Source organism: Pan paniscus, chromosome 19 (genome assembly GCF_029289425.2).
Source record: "Pan paniscus chromosome 19, NHGRI_mPanPan1-v2.0_pri, whole genome shotgun sequence".
NCBI lineage: Eukaryota > Metazoa > Chordata > Mammalia > Primates > Hominidae > Pan > Pan paniscus.
Genome location: NC_073268.2, coordinates 93,781,793 through 93,794,882, shown reverse-complemented (window position 1 = coordinate 93,794,882; position 13,090 = coordinate 93,781,793).

The window sequence follows — 13,090 nt, the reverse complement described above, 5'->3', positions numbered from 1 at the left end:
TTCACTAGAATGACTAACAGAACGTGGGTGTGTGCTACACTCACGATTACAGCATTATTATAAAGGATACACATAGAACAAGGTCTGGGAGCATCCTGGACTTGCAGCTTTCATGCCTTTTCCTGTGGAATCGGGATGCATCACTTTCCCAGCAAATCCATGTGTTCAACCAGGAGGCCCCACTGAGCTTTGAAACTCACCGCAAAGCTACAGTAATCCAAAGAGTATGGCGCCGGGATAAAGGCAGGCATATAGACCAAAAGAGTAGAATAGAGACCCCAGAAATAAACCCTCGCATATATGGTCCAGTGATTCTTGACAAGGGTGCCAAGACCATTCAATGAGGAAAAGAAAGTCTTTTCAACAAACAGCGCTGGGAAAACTGAATCTCCACCTACACAAGAATGAATTTGGACCCTGACCTAACACCATATGCCAAAGTTAATTCAAAATGGATTAGAGACCTGCATGTAGGAGCTAAAACCATAAAACTCTTAGAAGAAAACAAGGATGCAGCTTCATGACATTGGATTTGGTGATGATTTCTTAGATATAACATCAAAGGCATAAGCAACAAAGGAAAAAAATCGACAAATTGGACTTCATAAAAATTAAAACCTTTTGTGAATCAAAAGACACTATCAACAGAGTAAAAAGGCAACCCACAGAATGGGAGAAAATATTTGCAAATCATGTATCTGGTAAGGAATTGATATCCTCAAGAGATTTCAGTGTCCAGAGTTTTGTCGTTGTTGTTCCTTTTTGATATAGAGTCTCGCTCTGTTGCCCAGGTTAGAGTGCAGTGGCGTGATCATGGCTCACTGCAGCCTCGATCTCCTGGACTCAAGTGATCCTCCTGCTTCAGCCTCTTGAGTAGCTGGGACTACAGGCGGGCACCACCATACCTGGTTGATTTAAAATTATTTTTTTTTAATTTTAGTAGAGAGGAGGTCTCACTATGATATCCAGAGTGGTCTTGAACTCCTGGGCTCAAGTGATCCTCCCACCTCATCTTCCCATAGCATTGGGATTATAGGCATGAACCACTGCACCAGACCCAAAGTTTTCACTGGGATTTCATTACGTAGCCATGACTGATTAAATCATTGGCCTCATGACCGAACTCAATCTTCAGCCCCTCTCCCCTCTCCGGACTTTGGGTGGACCAAAAGTTCCAGCCCTCTTATCACATGGTTGGTCTTTGGTGGTCAGCCTCCATCCTGAAGTCCTCTTGGCATGTGCCAGGAGTCACACCATCAACACAATCAAGACACTCCTATCATTCAGGAAATTCCAAGGGTTTTCTGTGCCAGGAACCAGGGACAAAGACATACTCTTTATTATACCACAGAGGTATTGTCATTGTTCTTTTGCCAAGCTTAGGCTGGGGCTGAGAGAGAGAGAGGAAGTAACTGGCTCCAAATCCTGCAGCTGGCCTCTGACAGACAAGGGCAGCTCTCAGACCTGACAGCCTCAAACTCTCTGGGCTTAACCCCTAAACTGAGCCACTGCCACCATGTGAAGGGTGGGTGGAGGAAGAGCGCTGAGCAAACTTTCCCTGGGACCAGTGCAGTCCAAGTGAGGAGAGGGGGAATTCCATTTCAGAAACGGAGGAACTGTATAATGCCATGAGAATTGCTTCTGGCTCGTAGGGAGTGAAAACCAGCGCTTGGGCTTCTGGGAAAGGACACAGAGCCTCTCTCCATGGAGAACTGATGATGTGCACAAGCCATCATCTGTCCTGAGAAGTTAAGTCCAGGGCTGGGGAAGCAATTCCCAGTCCCAGCCCTTCCCTGCCTGCCCCACACCAGTGCTGGCTTGGGCAAGCTCCTAAGCCATACCAAGGCTCAGACCAAGAAAAGAATCGATTATCAGCCAATGAGGAAAGCACGCTACCACTCTTCTCTCCATCGAACCACTTAATCAAGGCTAAAAAGTTTGATTTTCTTCTTTATTGTCTACTGATTTTTTTTAAACAAAGTTTTACAGCAGGCTGGCTCAAAACATGAAGCTTTGGGAAAGATTTGCTTTGCAATGCTGTGGGTTCTCACTGATAGTTATGTGTCTGGGGCCAGGGATCCTTCTCTAGGGTTCTTTTCACCCTATAATTCTGGAAAGAGAGAGTGAAATCAACCTGGGGTTGGTGTACCCTCCGATCCTGGAATCACACCCCTCAATACTATATTTTGCCTGCATCATGTGTGCCTGGGTCCATTCCCCTAGGGAGGTCAAGAGCCCTGTTGTCCAATAGAGAGAGAATGTGAGCCACTGAGGTGATTTTAACTGAGGACATTTTTCTAGCAGATACAGTAAAAAGAAACAAGCAAACTTAAATTTGATAATATATTTTATTTAGCCAAATATATCCAACATATTATCATTTCAACATGTAATTAATATAAAAATCATGAATGAGATTTTTTTCAATCTTTTATTCATTCTGAATCCTCAAAATCCAGTTTGGATTTGACACGTACAGCACATCTCAGTTGGGAGAAGTTGTACGTCAAGTGCTTATTAAGAGCCACCTGCCGCTCGTGACCTCCACCTTAGACGGCTCATGACTATAGCCTTCGCCATCCTCCTGAAAGGGACCTGTGGCAACCCATAAAAGCTTAGAATTTCTGCTCAAGTGTCTGTCATGCTGTAGAGATTCCAATTTCCATCTGCAAATAACAGAGAGCCACTTCAGCTCTGCGTACAGGCCGCGTCTTTTATTCTCTGTATTGTGATACTTTGACATCAGGGGCTTTGCTGACACTGGAGAGAGTGCCTCCCAGGATTAGATAGTTCCTAGAGACAGCAGACAATGGCCTGGGAGTGTGCTTTTCAAATACAAATCACCCACTCTAGAGCCCACACCTCCCAACCACACTCTGGGCCCCTATCCACTTGCCTGTATCCCCCAGGGCCAGGTACCAGACAACTACAGACAGCTCCTATGTCCCAGAGCCTGCTGAAATTATTCAAACTAGCTAGTCCTAAACCTGTGTACCCTGCCTCGCCTGTTCCTTCCCATGGGAACTGCTTGCCTGCGTTCTGCCCCTTGCTCCCTCTGGGGCTGTCCGGGTGTGGCCCCCACATGGCGTGGCATGGCGTGGCGTGGCGTGGCATGGTGTGGCATGGCGTGGTGTGGCATGGCATGGTGCTCCCCTCCTCTTGGGAACTGTGAGTAACAAACTACCTTTTTTTTTTTTTTTGAGATGGGGTCTCACTCTGTTGCCCAGGCTGGAGTGCAGTGGTGTGATCTCAGCTCACTGCAGCCTCCACCTTCCAGATTCCAGTGATTCTCCTGCCTCAGCCTCCTGAGTAGCTTGGATTACAGGCTCCCGCCACCACACCCAGCTAATTTTTATATTTTTAGTAGAGATAGGGTGGTTCCACCATGCTGGCCAGGCTTGTCTAAAACTCCTGACCTCATGTGATCTGCCCACCTCGGCCTCCCAAAGTGCTGGGATTACAGGCGTGAGCCACCGCTCACGGCCGCAAACTACCTTTTTAATGGCAGTTGACTCCTGATCTGTTGGCCTCACTATGCCTCAGATTTTCTATTAATATACTGTATTTTTGAACATTCTGTCTTCAGCTTTGGGCTGGGTGGTGGCCAGGGAAATAGACAGGTCACTCTGGTGTGTGTCATAAGCTTAACAAATGGCAGATTTGGCTGTCAGCAGAGCCCCTCCCGGAGCCACCTGTGCAGACCTTTCTCGGAGCCAGATCAGGGGAAGCCAGAGAGCAAATCTTCCCTGGATCCAAGTCAGCCTCGATCCTCAGGGTCTGCGAAAGGCCAGTGATGGTGCTGGCCTCTGAAAAGAACAGCCCGTGATCAGGAAAAAGAGCCCACCTGGGTCAGAGGCCACTAACACCCCGGGTCAAACGGATATTCAGGGAGAGATGCCGTGACAACTTGAGTTCCAGGAGCCTTCCCAGAAGTTGTCTGACCTCGTGGAAAAAATCAATGCACCTCTTGTTTTTGTCTCCCGAAATATGTTATCGGTGATGATTCTTCCCCAGGTGACAACATAGTTTATGACAAAGCACGCGGCAGCCTGCTGGGGCCCTGGTGGCTTCAGACGCAGCCTGACATCCTCTCCCATCGTTATTGATGAGCCTCACCTGCGCGAGGCTGGGAGGCGGATGCTTCAGGAGCAGGCGAGCTCCCTGCCCCGTTAGGAAGCCGGGGAGGGAGTCCAGATGCCATAAATGCTGTTCTGGAGAGGAGCCACTTCTGCAGCCACAGCAGGAAGGCTGGGATCCTAAGAGCCACTTCTGCAACCACAGCGGGAAGGCTGGGATCCTAAAATGTCAAAGCTCATCCCGGGGTGACTGGCCCACCCCTCGCTTTACAGATGAGCAAACGGAGGCCTGGAGAGAGTGGGTCCCCTACAGGGTCTGGAGAGAGAGGGTTCCCTATTAAGTTAAGGAGAGGGAAAGAACCAAATTCAGGTCCTCTAATTTCCAGTTCAGCACTCTTTCTGTTCTCCCATTGGCTTTGTAAAAATGATTCCTCCCTCCCTTCATTCCTCTGTCCCTCCCTCCTTTTCCTCCTGCCACCTCCCCACTCCTCTCTCTTCCTTTCTCTCCTCCCCTCCATTCCCCTTCTCCTCTTCCCATCCTTCTCCTCCCCTTCTCTTCTCCCCCATCCGACCTCCCCGCCTCCCTCCATCCCTCCCTCCCTTACATCCCCTCCCCTCCTCCCTCCCTCCCTTTTTCACAAATATTAGAGAGCCTTCCCTGTGCCAGGCACTCTGTAGTGTTTATTTTTATTCAGCTCCAGTTTGCAGACACCCATCAGGGGCCATTTAAGGGGAGAGCAGTGGGCGGAGAGGGAGGGAGGGAGGCTGCTCGCCCAGGGCAGGCTGGGCCTGGCAGGCTGGAGTGCCCTCCGTGTGAAGAAGTTCCTTGTCTTCCACGCAGCACCTGCCCATTGAACAGGGCCTCCGGCTCCAGCCAGGGACTGGGCCAGAGACGGGCAGGGCTTCCCGACCACCTGCAGGACTGGAGGGGCCAGGGTCAGAGGGTTTTTCTACATCATCCCTGAGGGGGAAGCAAGCGCAGACAGGCTTGCCCTGCACTGGAGGAAGGGAGGCTGGGCTGTTAAATGCTGGCATGGCCCTTGCTGGGTAGATCCTCCTCCTCGGAGCAGCATCCTCACTTCTGCAGAGGCTTAGGGGCAGGGGAGGGACTGTGAGACTCCTCCTTCTACCTATGGACTCCTCATCCTGGCTGTGAGTCAAAGAGAGACCCTTCGTCTTTATCTTCTAACCAGCAGGCATGGGGAGGTCCCTTTTTGACCCCTGGGCTTCTGTTGACCAGTCGGTACCTCTGCGGCCTGCAGGAGCTGAGGCAGGGCCCCTTGCAGCCTGGCCCCTGCCTAGCTGGGAGCTACAGGTTGGCCAGTCCCAGGATCGCCATGGGGGATGGTTAAACATGCAGAGTCCCCAGTTCTGTTCCAGATCGTTGGGTTGCAATAGCCGGGTTTGGGCCTGGAAATCTGCATGTCTGTCAACCCCCTCAGGTGGGCCTGGTCTGTGCTGACGACCAGATGCCTCTGTGGCAAGACCTAGGCTGGAGGGGCAGCGGGAAGTTTAGCAGGGCAGGCAGGAGCCCCCTGGTTATTAGAGAGGAACACAGGCGTCTCCCAAGCTGGAGCTTCTCTCAGCAGGGAGCGCTGGTGCCCATCAGAGACGGGAGGGCAGAGTGGGGAGAGAGGCACCGAGCTGCCCAGGGGCCTCCTTCCCCCACTCCCGCTCAGCCCCGCCCCCTGGGCTGACTGCCAGGTTTCCCGGGATGGAGACATCTTCTAGCCCCCAGCTGAATCCTGGGAGGAGCCAGAACCCAGCCAGCAATTACTCAACTCCCGGCTTAACTCACAGGCAAAGCCCAGGGACTGTCAGTGGCCTGCCAGTGGCCTGCCTGGGACCCGAGGCTCTCTGGTGGGCTGGGGAGGCTCCTAGAGCCCAGCGAGGGGGTGGAGCCAGGCCGTGCGGGTCTGTTCCTGTGCTCTCAGCCCTGCTGGCACATGCCAGGACCCTCTCCCGATCTTGGCAAAGGGAAACAAAGTTGCTGCTGCAGAGTTAATTAAGGAGGGAGGAAGGCAGGCGGGGGAGTTGGCACGCAGAGAAGTCCTATGTGCCAAGTGTCCAACGCAGTGCCACGTGCCAGGGCCTGGGGAGGTGGTGGGAGATGGGGGAATGGTACTCTGCCTAGAACAAAGCCAGCTGTTTGGAGGTCAATTCCTCCTCTCCCCCGCCCGCACTTGCCAGTTCAACAGATGGGGGTGTCTGTCCCCTCCCCCCAACATTCATCAGGCCCCACCGGTAGGAGCACACCGAGGAAGGGACAGCCTCCAGGGCTGTGCCATCCAGTGCAGAAACCACTAGTCACATGCAGCTATTTAAACCTAAATGAGATGAAATGAAAGAAAATGTAAAATTCAGTTCCTCATTTGCCATCTCAAGTGCTCAGCAGCCACCAGTGGCTGGTGGTTGCCACCCTGGATGGGGCGGGTAGGGTGTTGCCATCATTGCAGAATGTTCTGTTGATCAGGGCTGCTCTTGTCTTCAGCAACTGGCCCCGTGCTTCAAAAATGAAACAAAACAAAAAACAAAGACCAAACAACTTTTGCTGCAATGATCACCCTAACGTTCTACTTCCATTGTTTTGGCTGCAGCCTAAATCCACATGCATTATTCTTATTGAGCCCCAGGAAGAGAAACGAACACAAACCCTACATTGAGGGTGTCAATCAGTCAAGGGATATTTACTGAGCCTCTGCCATGCGTGTGTCAGGCTCTGGTCAAAGCCCTGGGGTTGCTCTTCTGAGTAAGACCATCCCCCGTGTCACGGAGCATGGAGCTCAGATGTGCACAAGTATGATGTCAAAATCACCTCAAGGTAGTGTATGTGGTGCTGGGTGTGGAGCAGAGCAGAGAAAGCTGGGGAAGCTCAGAGAAAGGCAATTTGACCAACCTGGAGTTCAAAGATGGACTGCTACAAAAATCTGAATTCATCTACCTTTCGTTTGAGTACTAGATTAAAGAAAGAATTGTTTCAAGGGTCTGCTTTGCTGGGTGATACAGTCATTCTTCTTATATGGTTACTGAGAGAATCATTATGAACATTGTTTGGGTTTGTGTCATGGCTTGAGCTACAGAAAGACCAACTTTGAATTTCCAATTTAACATTCCCCTCTCTCCAACTTAACCTCTATCATGTATTTTCATGGAAAGTCTGCAGATAGAGTCTCACCTACTGACCACAGACCCCCTTTTCTCCCCATTTAATCATTTGGGAATCTGAAGACAAGGTTTCTCTTCCCTGCTTTCCGGGGAAAAGATGGTGGGAAGGTGGAGGTGGTTATTTAGCTTGCTGTATCTCTGCTGCCAAGGGACTCAGGACTAGATTCGATGTGGCTGTTCCACCAGGGGATTTAGGACTAGATTTGATGTGGCTGTCCCACCAGTATGACACAGATAATTTCCTAAACATGATATCTTGACCTTACCATGTCTCTTGTTGAATTTTGGTTACCAGAGATTGAATGATACAGTGTTTCTCTACTCCCACCCTCGCAGAACAATCTCTGCCTTTTAACTGAGGTGTTTAGGTTATTCACGTTTAATGTGACTATTACTATGGTTGGGTTTAAATCTGCCCATCTTGCTATTTGTTTTATATTTGTCCCATCTGTTCTTTGTTTTCTTTTCCTTTCATTTCTGCCTTGTTTTGGCAGATTTGGTATTTTTTATGATTCCATGTAATCTTCTCTGTTGCCTTATTAACTATACCTTATTAAAAAAATCATTGCTTTTAAGTTTACATAACACACCTTTTAATTGAAGTCTACCTTCAAGTAATGTTATGCTGCTTTGTGTATGATTTAAGAACCCTGAAGCAATGTCTTTTCATTTCTCCCTCTCCTAGCATTTGTGCTATTGTCATACATTTTACTTCTATTAATACATACATGCCAAATAAATTCAAAATAGTCTTTTCACCAAATAGTTCTGAATCAACTGGATAACCATATTTTTTTAAAGCCTCAATTCCTAACTCACCTTATATACAAAAGCTTGAAATGGATTTTTAAATCTAAATATAAGTGCTAAAGATATACAAATTTTAGAAGAAAACATAGGAAGAAAATCTTAGTAACCTTGGCTTAGGCAAAGATGGGACACATAAAGCACAAACTACAAAAGGAAAAAATTGATCAGTCATATTTTAACAAAAGTAAAAATTTTGCCCCTCGCTGTGAAAAGACAAACACAGACTGGAGGGAAACATTTGAAAAACATATCTCTGATAAATGATTTGTGCTCAGAATGTACAAAGAACTCTTATAACTCAATGATAAGGTGGTTAACACCCTACCCCATGAATGGGGGAAAGATTTAAGCAGATTCTTGACCACAAAAGATATATGAATGGCAAGCACATGAAATGATGCTTGACATCCCTAGTTATTGGGGAAATGCAAATTAAAGCCACAGTGAGGCAAGAACATTAAAACACATATACAAAATTCATATGTGCATTAAAGCAACTGAAGTTCAAAAGACTGGTAATACCAAGTTTTTTTTGTTCTTGTTTTTTGAGACAGTTTCCCTCTGTTGCCTGGGCTGGAGTGCAATGGTGCGATCCTGGCTCACTGCAACCTCCGCCTCCCAGCCTCAAGCGATTTTCATGCCTCAGCCTTCTGAGTAGCGGGGATTACAGGCATGCACAATCATACCTGGCTAATTTTTCGTATTTTTAGTAGAGATGGGGTTTCACCATGTTGGCTAAGCTGGTCTCAGACTCCTGACCTCAAGTAATCGGTCCACCTCGGCCTCCCAAAGTGCTGGGATTACAGACATGAGCCACTGTGCTAGGCCTGGGAATACCAAGTTTTGGTGTTAATGTGGAGCAACTGGAACTCTCATGTACTTCTGGGGAGAATGCAAATGGTGCAGACATTCCATGGTGCAGTTTGGCAGTTTCTTAAAAAGTTAACATACGCTTATCACACAACCCAGCAGTTTTACTCCCCAGTTTTTACCCAAGAGGAATGAAAGCATATGCCCCCATAAAACTGTATGTGAATATTTATAGCAGCTTTGTTCATTACAGCTGCAAACTGGAAACATCTAAAGCTTCCATCAACTAGTGAATGGATGAACAAATTATGGTATATTCACAGATTGGAATATTACTCAGCAATAAAAATAGCGAACTATTGATATATGAAACAACATGTATGAATCTCAAAAGTATGTGATAAACTCCAATATCTTGTTATTGTTGTTATTTTTGTCTTGGTTATCTTTTAAAGAGATTTAAAACATAAGAAAATTGTTATTTTTATATTTTGCGAATATTTTCCATTTCTGATATCTTTGATTCCTTTGTGTAGATATAAATTTCCATCTGGTATCATTTTCCTTCTACCTGAAGGACTTCCTTTAAAAATTTGTATGGTGTTTGTTTGCTGGTAATAAATTATTTCAGTTTATGCCTGGAAAATTCTCCATTTTACCTTCATTTAAAAAGCTATTTTCACAGAGTATTGTTTTAAATTGATATTTGCTCACCCTTTCTGAACTTTAGCTCCAATGTCTTATGATTTGTGTTGTTTCTGATGAGAAGTCTGCTGTCATTTTTATATTTTTCCTGTGTATTTATTATTAGATAAACATAATTTGTTTATCCATCCTTTTTTCTTTGGCTGCTTTCAAGGTTTTTTTCTTTATTACTGGTTATTCATGATTTGATTATGTGGTGGCTTGGTGTGGTTTTCTTCATGTTTTCTTGTCTTGAGCTCCATTGATTTTCTTGGATCTGTGGTTTATTGATTTCATCACATATTAAATTTTTTGTCACTAATTTTCTTCTGTCCTTTTCTCTCTCTCTCTGCTCCTTCTGGGATGTTAACTATACATACATTACATTGTTTGATGTTGTCCTGCACTTCACTAATGTTTTGTTTATTTTTTCAATTATTTTTCTCCCTAAAGTTCCTTTTGAATTGTTTCTATTCTTATGTCTTCATTTTAACTATTCCTTCTTCTTCTGTGTCTAATCTGTTGTTGATCCCATCCACAATATTTTTCATCTCAGTTTTCTTTTTACTTTTAAAAGTTTTATTTAGATTTAAAATATATATGTTATCTTCTATTTCTCTCATCATGTTTATGTTTACCTCTACTTTCTTGAACATATACATTATTTTTATAATAGCTGCTTTAAGGCCCTTGTGTACTAAACTTATAATCTGTGTCATTTACTGGTTTGTTTTTATGAACTGCTTTTCTTCTGGCTGTAGAGCCTAGTTCCTGCTTCTTTGCATGTCTGCTAATTTTTAATTGGATGCCAGACATTGTTAATTCCTCTGATTATTCCTTTAAATATATTCGTACTCTTTTTCTAGTTCATAGTTAAGTTACTTGGAAACAATCTCATTTTTCTTCAAGGATTACTTTTAAGCTCTGTTTCACACGTTTAGAACAACCTTTAGTCTAGGGCTAATTTAGTCCCTCTTCTGAAGCAATGCCTTTCTGAGGACTCTGCTTGGTATTTCCTGGGTGAGGAGGTCTTTCCACTGGCTGTTGGGCATGTAAGATATTCTCCAGCCTTTGTGAGCTCCTGGGGTTCTTCTATCTGCTACTTTCCTTTTCCACGGCCTTAGTAATTTTCTCATATGCATGCACAGATCAATATTCAGCCAAAGGCCTTAAGTGAGTCCTCTGCAGATCTCTAGAGTCCTCTCTTTCAGTGTGCAGCTCTCTCCTCTCCGGGGCTCTGCCCTACAAATGTTAGCTGCCTTGGCCTCCCCACACCCTAAACACTATCTCCTTAATTCAGTGAAGCCACTGAACACTGTGTGGTTTCCACTTACCTGTATGGTGGCGTGGAAACTCTCTCCAGGTTGTCAGCTGGGGCACTTGTGGGTCTCACCTCATTTGCTTCTCCTCTGTCAGAGATTACACTTCTGTGACACCTGCGGTCCAATGTCTGAAAATTGTTGTATATAGTTGGTCTAGTTTTAGTTATTTAGGGTGGAATAATAAATGCTTACTCCATCATGGCCAAAGTCTCTGTTGTTTACAGTTCAATGGAGAGAGATACCATTGTATCTCTCTCAATTGTACATACATATTGAATGCAATATGAATGTACTTCAATAAGTACATATATATTGAAATGCAAAGTGCCATAATATCTTTAGAGCAGTAAAGGCAAGCTGTTAGAATTGCTCACAGGAAGAGAAAATTATTTCTACCTCTTGGTTAAGGCTTTTATCACCAAGAAGGCAGCATCCCTACCACACCAACTATATACCCCTAACTCTACATCTCCAGCCCAGATTCTCTCTCTCCTGAATTCTGGACCCCTACACATAACAAAACATGTGATTCATCTCCACCCGGGTATGTCACCAGCACCTCAAACTCCACATACCCAAAACCGAATGCACTCATGTTCTTTCCAAATCATATGGCTTCAGATCCTTCTCTGACATGAGCTAGTGGCTCTTTAAAACTTAATAAGTTGTCTCCTTCAGCAGAAAACAGTCCCTAACTTCTCCAGCCTTTCTCCACCTTTACCACTGCAGCCCCAGCCTACGATGGATCAGCCACCATCGTCCCTGTTGTACCCTGTGCCTGTGTTTGGCTACCATCACTTGGGATTTTGTGAGCCCCTTGAGGGACGTCGTGTTCCTTCTATGTGTGTTTTGGGTTGTTCGGGTGCTTAACACATAACAGGGGTTCAATCAACTGTCCTTAAATAAATGGTTCCCTTACAATAGTGATTGACAGATAGGGATTGGATGACCATATGACCCTGTTGCATGGGAAAGAAAAAAAACGAACCTGAGAACATTCTTGGGATTAATCCCTTCAACAAGGGGTCAGCAAACTTTGTCTTAAAGGGACAGATAGTAAATCTTGTAGGCTTTGTGAGCCACACTGCTGTTGCAGCTTGCAAGCAGCAGTGCACTGTACACAAACAAATGGGCATGGCTGTGCTCCAATGATGCCATTTACAAAACAGGCAGAGGGCTGGGTCTGGCCTTCCCCTGCCCTAACCTAAGCCCAGCTGGGCTTCACCCAGCATGCTGTGTGCCACTCTTGCTGGGTACGCCCACTCTGCCCGCACCTTGAAACCTGACCAGGTCTTCTCCCACCCCATGAATGTAAACATTTTAACAACTAGCCTGACTGTGAAAAGCCCGGAGAATCCTTCCTACAGGGGACAGTGGTGAGTAGAAAGATTATCGTCAGGTGGGGCCTGTCCTTTTGTGACATCTGTTGCTAATGGAAGCTCTGTGTGTGTGTGTGTGTCCAGACACGCTCAGGAAAACTGCCTAAGCTCTCTGGGCTTCAGATGTTTCATCTGTTGAGGGAACGATCGGGGTTTGTTCCTGCTCCCCAGGCAATGTGTTTGGTTTCTGTCTTCTGTTTTTTATGGCATATTCTCCCCACCACACTCTCACCATGCTCTCCGGTTGTCGCTGCCAAGGATTGCAGAGTCCGAGGCGTGGGCAGGAGCCCCGTCCAGGGTCGATCTCCTGAACTCACGGAGCCGTGGGAATAGACAAGAGACACTATCTGGGAAAATGCTTTGAAAATAAATAAAATGGGGAAAGTCTAGTCCAGATAAAATGTAAAATATTTAGACTTGAGAACAGGTTTCCAGCTCACTGTGGAAGACACTCAGGGCTGGGGGAGGCCTGGGTCCCTCCCTCTGCCCTTCACATCAGTTTGGTCATCTTCAAATGGGAACCATCCCTGTGCTGACCCTGTGGCCTCACCAGGGCTCGAGGTCCAGGGCTATGAATGCCTGTTGTAAACAGCTCAGGGCAGGACACATGGAAACAATTAGAGACTTATTTCCCAGGACATTGGACCTAGAAGCCAGGCCCCAAGACATGAAGCAATGCTTCTGTGTGTGTGTGTGTGTGTGTGTGTGTGAGACAGAGAGAGAGAAAGGGATTCTGGGAAGGGTGGAAGGAAGTGGTGAGACACGAAACGAAGCTGGACAACAGAGAAGGCTCTGGCTAGAGATTTTTACCATGAGATGGAGATAGTTGCAGAGGCTCCTGGCT